Raw genomic sequence first — 12,524 nt, 5'->3', positions numbered from 1 at the left:
CCCTTCTCTTCCTCCCACACAGTAGGACTGTATGACTAGACCAGACAAGCAGTAGAACTTTCCAAGAAGTAACTTCACCAAGATGTCCAATGATAAGTAAAGATCCAATGATGAGAGCACCAACACCAACAGTGGTAGTTCAGATGCAGACCAGAGAGACCTCACTGCTCCAGAGCCTGAAGAACAAGAAGAAAGAAAATCTTCAGTCACCCAGCAAACAAAACAAAACAAAACAAACCCCCAATCTCTCTATCAAAATGACTGCTAAATTTCTGTTACTGAGAAAAGACTTCAGAAGGAGCTAACTGAAGCCATCCATGTCCCTCTTCCCTACTACCATGCTGAGCCTAAAGGAGATAACATTTCTGAATGGAGATTAACTATATATTTGGCCCACTAGGTTGCATGCATTGAAGGTGGTGTGGTTTTTCTGGATACCATGCTTTCATCCAATTATTCATTTAAGCCACCAAAAGTTACTTTCCACACCAGAATCTATCACAGCAACATCAACAGTCAAGGATTTGTCTGTCTGAATATCCTTAAAGAAAACTGGAATCCCACTTCCACAGTTTCAAAGATTTTGCTGCTGACTCGTTCCCTTTGGCAGACTGCAAGTCTCCAGATACTACAGTTGGAAGCATTGCTTCTCAGTATTGACCAACAAAGCAGAACATGAGAGAGCGGACACCCAGGACTCCAAGATGGCTTCGCCCGTACCAGTGAAGGAAAAGAAGCTCATGGAGGTGAAACTAGGAGAGCTGCCAGGCTGGATACTGATGCGGGATTTCACCCCTAAGGGCATTGCTGGAGCATTTCAAAGAGGTTACTGCCTCTTGTATTACAACAAGTATATCAATGTGAAGAAAGGGGGTGTTGCTGGGATTTCTATGGTGCTGGCTGCTTATGTGCTTTTCAACTACTGTCCTTTTTTTTTTTAATTTATTTTTTATTGGTGTTCAATTTACTAACATACAGAATAACACCCAGTGCCCGTCACCCATTCACTCCCACCCCCCGCCCTCCTCCCCTTCTACCACCCCTAGTTCGTTTCCCAGAGTTAGCAGTCTTTACGTTCTGTCTCCCTTTCTGATATTCCCCACACATTTCTTCTCCCTTCCCTTATATTCCCTTTCACTATTATTTATATTCCCCAAATGAATGAGAACATATAATGTTTGTCCTTCTCCGACTGACTTACTTCACTCAGCATAATACCCTCCAGTTCCATCCACGTTGAAGCAAATGGTGGGTATTTGTCATTTCTAATAGCTGAGTAATATTCCATTGTATACATAAACCACATCTTCTTTATCCATTCATCTTTCGATGGACACCGAGGCTCCTTCCACAGTTTGGCTATCGTGGCCATTGCTGCTATAAACATCGGGGTGCAGGTGTCCCGGCGTTTCATTGCATTTGTATCTTTGGGGTAAATCCCCAACAGTGCAATTGCTGGGTCGTAGGGCAGGTATATTTTTAACTGTTTGAGGAACCTCCACACAGTTTTCCAGAGTGGCTGCACCAGTTCACATTCCCACCAACAGTGTAAGAGGGTTCCCTTTTCTCCGCATCCTCTCCAACATTTGTTGTTTCCTGCCTTGTTAATTTTCCCCATTCTCACTGGTGTGAGGTGGTATCTCATTGATAGGTCTTCTAAGCACAACATCTCCAAAGAAACGAGAGCTTTAAATGATACACTGGACCAGATGGATTTCACAGATATCTACAGAACTTTACATCCAAACTCAACTGAATACACATTCTTCTCAAGCGCACATGGAACTTTCTCCAGAATAGACCACATATTGGGACACAAATCGGGTCTGAACCGATACCAAAAGATTGGGATTGTCCCCTGCATATTCTCGGATCATAATGCCTTGAAATTAGAACTAAATCACAACAAGAAGTTTGGAAGGACCTCAAACACGTGGAGGTTAAGGACCATCCTGCTAAAAGATAAAAGGATCAACCAGGAAATTAAGGAAGAATTAAAAAGATTCATGGAAACTAATGAGAATGAAGATACAACCGTTCAAAATCTTTGGGATGCAGCAAAAGCAGTCCTAAGGGGGAAATACATCGCAATACAAGCATCCATTCAAAAACTGGAAAGAACTCAAATACAAAAGCTAACCTTACACCTAAAGGAGCTAGAGAAAAAACAGCAAATAGATCCTACACCCAAGAGAAGAAGGGAGTTAATAAAGATTCGAGCAGAACTCAACGAAATCGAGACCAGAAGAACTGTGGAACAGATCAACAGAACCAGGAGTTGGTTCTTTGAAAGAATTAATAAGATAGATAAACCATTAGCCAGCCTTATTAAAAAGAAGAGAGAGAAGACTCAAATTAATAAAATCATGAATGAGAAAGGAGAGATCACTACCAACACCAAGGAAATACAAAAGATTTTAAAAACATATTATGAACAGCTATACGCCAATAAATTAGGCAATCTAGAAGAAATGGACGCATTCCTGGAAAGCCACAAACTACCAAAACTGGAACAGGAAGAAATAGAAAACCTGAACAGGCCAATAACCAGGGAGGAAATTGAAGCAGTCATCAAAAACCTCCCAAGACACAAGAGTCCAGGGCCAGATGGCTTCCCAGGGGAATTTTATCAAACGTTTAAAGAAGAAATCATACCTATTCTCCTAAAGCTGTTTGGAAAGATAGAAAGAGATGGAGTACTTCCAAATTCGTTCTATGAAGCCAGCATCACCTTAATTCCAAAGCCAGACAAAGACCCCACCAAAAAGGAGAATTACAGACCAATATCCCTGATGAACATGGATGCAAAAATTCTCAACAAGATACTGGCCAATAGGATCCAATAGTACATTAAGAAAATTATTCACCATGACCAAGTAGGATTTATCCCCGGGACACAAGGCTGGTTCAACACTCGTAAAACAATCAATGTGATTCATCATATCAGCAAGAGAAAAACCAAGAACCATATGATCCTCTCATTGGATGCAGAGAAAGCATTTGACAAAATACAGCATCCATTCCTGATCAAAACTCTTCAGAGTGTAGGGATAGAGGGAACATTCCTCGACATCTTAAAAGCCATCTATGAAAAGCCCACAGCAAATATCATTCTCAATGGGGAAGCACTAGGAGCCTTTCCCCTAAGATCAGGAACAAGACAGGGATGTCCACTCTCACCACTGCTGTTCAACATAGTACTGGAAGTCCTAGCCTCAGCAATCAGACAACAAAAAGACATTAAAGGCATTCAAATTGGCAAAGAAGAAGTCAAACTCTCCCTCTTCGCCGATGACATGATACTCTACATAGAAAACCCAAAAGTCTCCACCCCAAGATTGCTAGAACTCATACAGCAATTCGGTAGCGTGGCAGGATACAAAATCAATGCCCAGAAGTCAGTGGCATTTCTATACACTAACAATGAGACTGAAGAAAGAGAAACTACTGTCGTTCTTACAAGGAGCTCAAACATGAACGGCTACGCAAGTACCACTGAAGAGGGCCCAGTGTGGAAGCACATTTGGCATTCCTGACCATGACTTTTGCCTGGCATCCTTGAATCCTTCCATTGCTTACATCACAATTAATATCCAATAAAAGTTGACTGGTACTCGAAAAAAAAAAAAAGCAGAACATGACAAGAGATAGAGAACAGCATTCACATAATTTCTATGCAATGTGAAGGTACAGGGACACCTTCTCACTGTGCTGCAAATCTTTTTTAATTTTTAAAGATTTTATTTTTAAGTAATCTCTGCACTCAACATGGGTGCAAACCTACAACCCAGAGATCAAGAGTTGCGTGCTCTAGTCACTGAGCCAGCCAGGTGCCCCTATGCTGCAAATCATTATAGCCTTTTCAATACGGAATTCTGCTGTTGTTGGGGAGGAAAAAATTTCCTTCTACCACTGTAGGTTTTTTGGCTGGTCTGATAATCAAATTAACATAAAACAGATTAACAGGAGAAAAACAAATTTAATTACACACATATGGAGATCCCATAAAAATATGAGATGAGAGGACAAGTCAGGCAGGTGAAGCTTACATGAGTGAAGGAATGAGATAGAGGCTGGGGCCTTCAAAGGGAAGGAGGGTACTTCACAAGATAAGAAGAGCAGATGTTTAGTAATTAGATGTTTGTCTTGCCATACAAATAGGCCATTCATAGAAAACAAAAAGTTATTTCCTGGTTATAGCTCTTTCTCTGAGCTAGGCCCCCTATATAAATTTTTTTAGGTAGTTTAAGGAAGAGGTGAGAGTTTTTCTTGAGCCTGCTGGGTTTTGATTGCCTTCAGCTCAAAGTAATCCATATGCCAAAGCAGCACATTTTGGGAATATTTGTTCTGAACCCCTTCAGTATATATACTTCTTTGCTTTGCTTTTATCTCTTAAAGACTTAAAGACTCCCCCAAAAGGATAAATGCCAACAAGAGTAGACTTTTGTAGCTGTAGATTAGTTATGTCTAAAATGTCTACTTGTGGGTGTCTGGGTGGTTCAGTTGGTTAAGCATCTGCCTTCGGTTCAGGTCATGATCTCAGGGCCCTGGAATTGAGCCCTATGTTGGGTGCCCTGCTCAGTGGGGAATCTGCTTCTCCCTCTCCCCTTCCCTTCTGCTCATGATCTCTCTCTCTCTCTTACTCTCCCTATATTATAGTGCATTTGAACCTAATTTATTATCCGCATAAAGTTATAAAAGTAGACATAGAGGATCAGGAATGAGGTTATTTATAGTAACCCTATATCTCTTTGTGACTATGTGGTTTGTGCTGTTGTGAAAAATGTTTTACCTTTTACGTATGTCAACTTGTAATAAGGGAATGTTTTTTTACCCTTTATAACTCAGAGACCACCTGATGTATCATCTCAAACACAGTAAATATGCTCCTGAAAGCAAAAAAAAAAGGAAAGAAAATCCTAATGGATTTAACAACAGCTTTATAAAATACAGAATCTGAAAGACTATATTCTAATTTCCTCTTTGTATATTTGTAATCTCATGAGAACTTATCTATATTACCATGAACACCCATGCCCAGCACATATCTAGCACACCACAGAAACCCAAGGACCATTTTTGAAGAAAGATATCAATTCTGGCTTATCCTAATTAAAATAACCCATATGGTGTTTTCATTATAAAATGTTTCTGATTTTCAAAGTTTTTAGATTGGAAAATGTAGAAAGGTAACTAAGGCCTTGAGTTTCAATATCTATTCCATAGATATATTTATGATGTAACACATTCATTACCAACTAGCTCTATAGAGTCCTACTAACTCAGAAGGGATTCTGCATACACATAATGAATATTTCATCATGTCTTTGCCTATACATTGAAAGTGTGAACAATTTTTTTAATGGCCTAGATTTCCTCTTTTAAAATGCTACAAGAAATTCTGAATAAGGAAATTACACATATTTATATCCAAAACAAAAAATGTTCACAAATTTTATTTTCTACAATTTGGAATATGTTATATCTATAGGCAAATAAGGTCAAGCTTATAATTTTCATAAATGTGATTTTGCAAATTTCATAAAAGCTAAAACTCTTTTACTTAATGTAATGAACAGGTGATGGTGACATGCATAATGCAATTTTCACAAATGAAGGTAAATGTAAGTTCATATTTCTGTATTCAAGAAAAATATGAACTAACTCAATAAAGATGAGCAATATTAACCTTAAGGAGTTAATCATCAGAGTGAATGAGGGAAAATAGTATAATTAGCAATATCTGAAGGTAGTCATTAAGGTGAACCAAGGCACATAATATAGTTTGCAATATAATGTAAACAAAGCCAAAGTTCCCATAGCAACACAAACTTTTCTTCAATGTACACATACCGTATTTTGGATTACCAGTTAGAGTTCTAAATTTATAGTTTCTTATGCATGTGTGTAATAAGGGTATGTCAATATGATTCTGAGAACAATGAGATTTATATATTCAGATTCAAATATGTTTAAATTTGCAATCCTCACGCTTAATTTTCTATATAGTTGACATCCCTTAAAATTATTCTGGCATTCAAGTTCATGCGATGAAATTACATTTCTCTCATTCATGGCAATGTTTGTTAGTACCTTTATTGTTTAAGCATGTATGTTTTAGGGTACATGTATTTAGGGTACATTTCACATGGTATGTTTTAGGGTACATGTATTTAGGGTACATTTCACATGGTATGTGAAATGCAATTTTTACAATTTAATGATTAAATCTAGTGGTAATAAAACATAAGGCTATGTAAACATAAGTATGTCTAATAGCCAGCCCTAAATTATTTCATGTGACAATACGATAGTAACTACCCTAAAACAATATTCTTTACTCATCAGGGACAATTGTATTGAGTTATTTTTTTTGCAGGGAAAATTTTTTTCTTCCACAATTCCAGCTCAAATGAATCCACTCCAATATAGCTGTATCTTTAGCTCGGTTTTCTTCTTTATGAAACAGGGCTATTTAAACATTTACACTTACAAGGCTCTTTACAATCATTTTTGTGTTAATCCTCATAACATTATTGTAAATGTGCCAGGTGAGGTTAACTCCAATTACTTGTATCTTACATATGGAAAAAGAGACAAACACCTAAGGTCACACAACAGTAACAAGTGGACAAAGCAGTTACTTAACCGACAAAGTTTAAGTCTTATTTAAATAGGCAGAAAAATAGGGGTAAAATCTTGTGTTTTATTTCATATTCACATATTTTATTCACCTAACTACAAATCCTTATTTATTTTTATTAAGAATTGGTAATCTAATGCTTAACATATTCTGGAGAATCCTAATGACTAGTTCAAGAAGAAATTCAACTCTTTGAGGTTTAAATTATTGACAGATTTTACTCATGGTAAAATGGAAAGAGTTTAAAAGAGGCTCAGTTTTACTAATGTATCTTTCCTCAATTCCAAGCCCCTCAAATATTTATGTCTTTTGAATTATATTATGATAGGGACAGAAAGATCAATCTTTAAGTGAAGATTAGTGTGAAGTCTCAAAATTAACCATTTGGAATTCAAACTCTCAGTGGTGCATCACTGAGCATCTGGCATGAGATAATATTATTTTCTTATAATTTAAATAGGCAGAATGAAAATATAAAAATCTCACCAACCTTTCCAGAAAGTATAGAATTGCCTTTTTGTATTAGTTAAGATATATTTATTTGATAAATCCATGTATAAGAAATCCAAGAAGCTGAAAACTAGGATAAGGGTTAAAATTCCTCTTCAACTAAAAATGAAGCAAAATAGGGGCACCTGGGTGGCTCAGTCAGCTAAGCATCTGAATCTTGATTTGGGCTCAGGTCAAGATCTCGTGGTCGTGAGACGGAGCCCAGTGTCTGGCTCCTGCTCAGTGGAGAGTCTGCTTGAGATGATCTCTCTCCCTCTCTCTCTGCCCCTCCCCTCACTCAGCTCTTTCTCTCTCTAAAATAACTTTTAAAAATCTTTTTATAAAATGAAGTAAAATAAATAATAGTAAGAAGGATCATAGATGGTATTAATATTTTAGCATTTTCTAGTATCTAGATATATTATCATTGTGGTACAAATATAAATGGTTTCATTCATGTTGCTATTAAAGTGAAAATACATGTGTCAGGATATAAATTTTAAAACAAAGATGTCCAATTTTAGGAGGGAAAATCATCTCTTTTGAAGATCATGATAAATATTCAAGTTTTCCTTCCTTAAGGTAATATTTTTTGTCTAAGTCAACATACTTTACCATTTTTAAACTTTTCTCATCATATTTTTGACAGCAGGTTTTCCAATTTTGACAGCTCTTTAAAAGTAATTTTAACAGCCGAGTGATTTCTCTTCTAAGCAAAGTCAGATTATGTGAAATGTCAATGTAAAAACTATACACTCTGACACATAATCATTTTTAGTTGAATTTACTTATTAATTTTGCTTGCTCTTACTAATAAAACATAAGTGCTTAGCTAATTGTATTGCTTTTTGAAATGTTTTAAAAGTATTAAAACTGTATCCTTTTCACTACAAAATGTCTCACTTTATCACAATTAGTTTCCCTTCCAAAAATGGAGAGGAGGGGGAAGCAGTAGCACGGCTAGGCAGATAAAAGGCAATTGAGAGGCTGAGTAAAGTGGCTACTGTAAAGTGGAAATACAAGCCTGCGTTGGTTAAACTAGCATAGAGGTAAATCTGAATCCCTCAGGGACCTCTGGCAAAATATATGCATGTCCCTTCTCCCGTTACCCACACAGCCCTATATTCTCAACTCCCATTGCTGAGATTCTGATATACTCCCAGGGCAGAAGGAAAGGGAGTATCTTTTCACCTACCCACCTGATTGAAAACCTCTGGAAACAATTTAAATAAAAACTGACAATTTTCTTGAATAAATTAATCCAGTTAATTTCCTCAGTCCTTTATTTCATAATCAAAGTGTTGCAGGTGGTGAAGTAATTACCTGGTAAATATAAATAAATGGGTTATCAGTTCAAAAATTATCTTCTCTTTTTTAGTATTTGCTCTAATCTCCTGTTCCTTGATCACTTTACCTCAGCAGTTGAAAGCTTTTTTTCTCCATAGAGTGACTTTGTCATATCTAAGGAAAAAAAAATGTTTTATAGAAGAAGATTTCATTTTAGCTAATGATCCCTCACCAGGGGTTAACTACCATCTTACCATTATTCTAAGTGGGATTAAAATGTCACTTAATGTGTATCAAAAGAAATGCCAATAAAGCTAGCAAAGCTTAGAAAAGTCAAATTAGCTTTATTGGACAAATTCATTGAGGAATATACATTGTCTAGACTATTAAATTGGATTTCAAACTATTCCACATTCTCCATCATTGTAGAAGTGTTCCACTTCACAGTTAATGAGTAGACCTGCCTGAGAGGAATTAGAGGCATTAATTATATTTTGTAGAATAAACAAGTAAACAACAAGAAACTGTCAAAAATCACAAATAGGACTCAACAACTCAATAGCATCGCTCAATAGAAAGAGGAAAACAATGGAAAAATAACAAAGATACTGAGAAAAAAAAAGTATTTCCTATGAGACTATCAGTCAAGTGTAAGAACAGATTATCATCTCTCCAGATAATGTCTCAAATAACTTACCTTCCAGGTAGCTTTTCTCAGGAAGCTATTAAAGGATCTACTCCACCAACTGAAAGAAGTGAGTCAAGGAAATGGGATCTAGCAATCCACACACAGGGAATCAAACTTAGGAAAGAGACACAAGTGTCATTTTGAGGAATTGCCAAATGGTTTTACAAAGTGCTGTACCATTTTACCGCCCCTCCAGCAATATGTGAGAATCCCTGTTTCTCCATATACTCATCAACACTTCCTTTGTCCATCCTTTTTATTTTAGCCATCCTCATGGGTGTGAAGTGGTATCACATAGTGCTTTTGATTTGTATTTCGCTAGTGACTAATGTTGTTGGACATCTTTTCAGGGATTACCGGCCATTTGAATACTCCTTTAGAGAGACATCTATTCAAATTATTTGTCCATTTTTAAAATAAGTTACTTTTTATTGTGGACTTGTAAGAGTTCTTGGTATATTCCAGATACATATCCTTTGTTATACACATTATTTATAGATATTTTCTCCCAATCTGTGGGTCAGAATATACTTTTCAGCCTAAAATTTAATTATATTTTTAGGATAGAGCTATGCAAAATGATTTTTGGGTGCCAGGAAGGAAAATTGATTCACTTGGCAAGTATCTTGCACTTGAGACTAGAACAAAGCAAATCCAGTTTGTACAGTTGAGCAACACGCTTGTTTTCATATTATGCAATTAATATAAAGTTGGTGAAAAGAAATTTTGATTTTTTTTCAATTTCTCCACATTCTCTATCTCCTCCACTCTCTGCCCTTTAGCCTACATATGCAAATAGAGAGCTAAGATAGAGAGCAATTGGGCATTACTTAAAATACTATTATAATGAAAAATAAAAACTTGACTGATAACGCTAAAGAGTTAAAAGAAACAAACTTGACAAATCAGCCTTCTGCAAATTGGCCTTTGGGAAAATTATCTTCCTCAAATAAAGATTCTTGTAAAGGAAACTAACAAAAATCTAGGTCAGTGTGATATGCTTGTCCTGTATTAACAGAGTATATTTATGAGGCAATGGTTCTTGAAGACCTTTTGAGTCTTAACAACACAGACAGTAGAAAGTAATGGTATGTGTTTATATTCATTATTTTTTAAATTTCACTACATAGAATTGCATTCAACATCATATATTAAATACTTACTACACACAGACACAAAATGCAAAAATGAACAAAACAGGCACAGCTCCTGTTTCATTCTCTGGAGTCTCAATTAAGTCCTATCTCTAGAGGGCAGAAGTGCCTAGAATACTAAAGTATTATTAAACGTTTGTTCATATTTTAGCTATTGACTTTTGTGAGTTGTATACAAAACAAAATAAGAGCCCCGCCTTCAATTCATTTGAAGTCTATTTATTATAAGAGACTGAAAAATAAACATTTTCACCAATGTGTAGTGTCATGATAGAAGTAAGTATGGCCCTTAACTCCATTTACAGAGTTGGAAGTTGTTAAGAGAAGATTTTATCAAGAAAGTGACATCTAAGCTGAGACTTCAAGGACAGAGATTGAAAATTTGAAAAAAGAGTAAAAGCATACTGGGCCAAAAGTAAAGTCGATAAAAAGGCCCAGAGGGGAAAGAGATCATCACACATTCCTTCTGACCAGATCATAATTTCTAAAATTCTAGAATAGGTCATTTTAATGTACTTTCATTCATCCATAATGAGTTTTATAAGTAGCTACCAACTAGCATCCTTTTTCAAGTGGGAAATCTAAGATATATTATTGAATAAGATTGAATTATTACATGCCTGATATCAGAGCCTTTGAAATCAACTAGTGCAATGGAGGGTTGACAGGCTCAGACCAGAAGAATCAGAGAAGAAAAATACATTATTATTTGTTTCCTCAATTCATCAGACATCACATGATTTGTAAGTAATTACAAAAAATTAAAATTCAATAAAGTATTTTCTTTACACAGCCTTCCTCAAATCCTCATTCATTCATTCATGTGTTCATTAAACAGATATTTATCAAACTTATCTTAGGGCATGCTTTAAGTACTGGAGATTAATCACAGACAAAATAAGATAAAAAGGACAAAGTCCCTGACATAACGGAGCTTACATTCTAGTGGGAAAGAGAAACAATAAACAAGTTAAATAAGTAAAATATATAGTTTGTTAGTTAAATGGTAAGGGCAAAGCTGAAGTAGGGAAAAGTAATAGGAAGCATTGGAGGAGGGTTGAAATTTTTGATAGTATAATCTGGAAAAGACTCATTGAAATCTGTAAAGGAAGTGGGAAGTAAACTATTGGTTACTGTATGTGGCTGGGGCAGCAGAAGCTTTCCCAGCAGAGGGAATAGGAAATGCAAAGGTCCTGTTACAGGAGCAAGTTTTGTACCTTTGAGAAACACCTAGTAATCTGGAGTGGCCAGAGTAATAGAAGAAGAGAGGAAGTGGTTATGACATCAGATGGGTAAAGAAGAAGGTCATGGAAGGTCGTATAACCTTTGCAATGATTTATATATTATACAAATTATTTATACAATATATATTAAATCAGCATATCAAGGCCTTGAGAGTAGATGAGTTTGACAAAGTAATTATTAAGGGCCAAAAAGAATTGATGTGAGTACTAAGCCCAGAAGCACTGCAGTATTTAAAAGTCAGGGAAATTGGGAAGAAATAACAAAAAATATGAGATGGAACATCTAGAGGTAGAAAAACAAAACAGACATAAAACAACATGTAAGAGTGTCTTCCTAGAAGCCAAATAAACCAAATGTTGTAAGGAGATAGTGATCAATTTTGTCAAATGTTAATGGGAGTTCAAGTTAGACCAGGCCTGAGAATTGACCATTTGATTTAGCATGGAGTTCACTGACAACCTTCATAAGTTATTTTGGTGAAGTTCTGACACTAAGAGTCTGTTTGGATCAATGAAAGAGTAGGAGAGAGAAATCGGAAACTGCAAATAAAAACTCTTTCAGGGAATTTTGTTTTTAAAAAAATGAAAGAAAAGGAAAGGTTTTAAAGAAAGAGAAGTGGAGTCCAAGTGAGTTTTTTAGAAGTGCAAGAAATAGCATGAGTGTGTGCTGATGTGAACCATCTAATATCAAGGCAAGTATGTGCTGTGCAAGAAAGAGAAGACAGAATTGCTAAATTTACATTGTAGAGGAGATGGAAGGATAGGATCTAGTACACAAGTAGAGAGCTAGCCTTTTCTAGGAGTGTGGTTGGTAATAAAAGCTCAAGTAAATTTGCACAAATGGAGATAGGTCAGTGTTGTAGAATTAGCTCATAGAAATGCTCTTCTGTGTGCTTCTTTCTTAGTGGAGTAGAAATTATGGTTTAGGATAAAGATGAGGAAAGACATGCTGGAAATTTTGAGGAGAGATGATGTAAAATAATCATCTGCATCTTATGAATGAACTAAGAAAATGTAGT

The 12,524-nt window shown here is 35.9% G+C and overlaps 1 pseudogene; it reads left to right on the top strand.

Annotated features, from left to right (window-relative positions):
- The first annotated feature begins 82 nt into the window (after positions 1 to 82).
- LOC100856684 lies at positions 83 to 941 on the top strand (annotated as a pseudogene).
- The last annotated feature ends 11,583 nt before the right edge of the window (positions 942 to 12,524 follow it).

The sequence above is a fragment of the Canis lupus genome, chromosome 8 (genome assembly GCF_011100685.1).
Source record: "Canis lupus familiaris isolate Mischka breed German Shepherd chromosome 8, alternate assembly UU_Cfam_GSD_1.0, whole genome shotgun sequence".
NCBI lineage: Eukaryota > Metazoa > Chordata > Mammalia > Carnivora > Canidae > Canis > Canis lupus.
The sequence above is the reverse complement of the archived record's forward strand: the minus strand, read 5'-3'. Positions and strand labels throughout refer to the sequence as shown.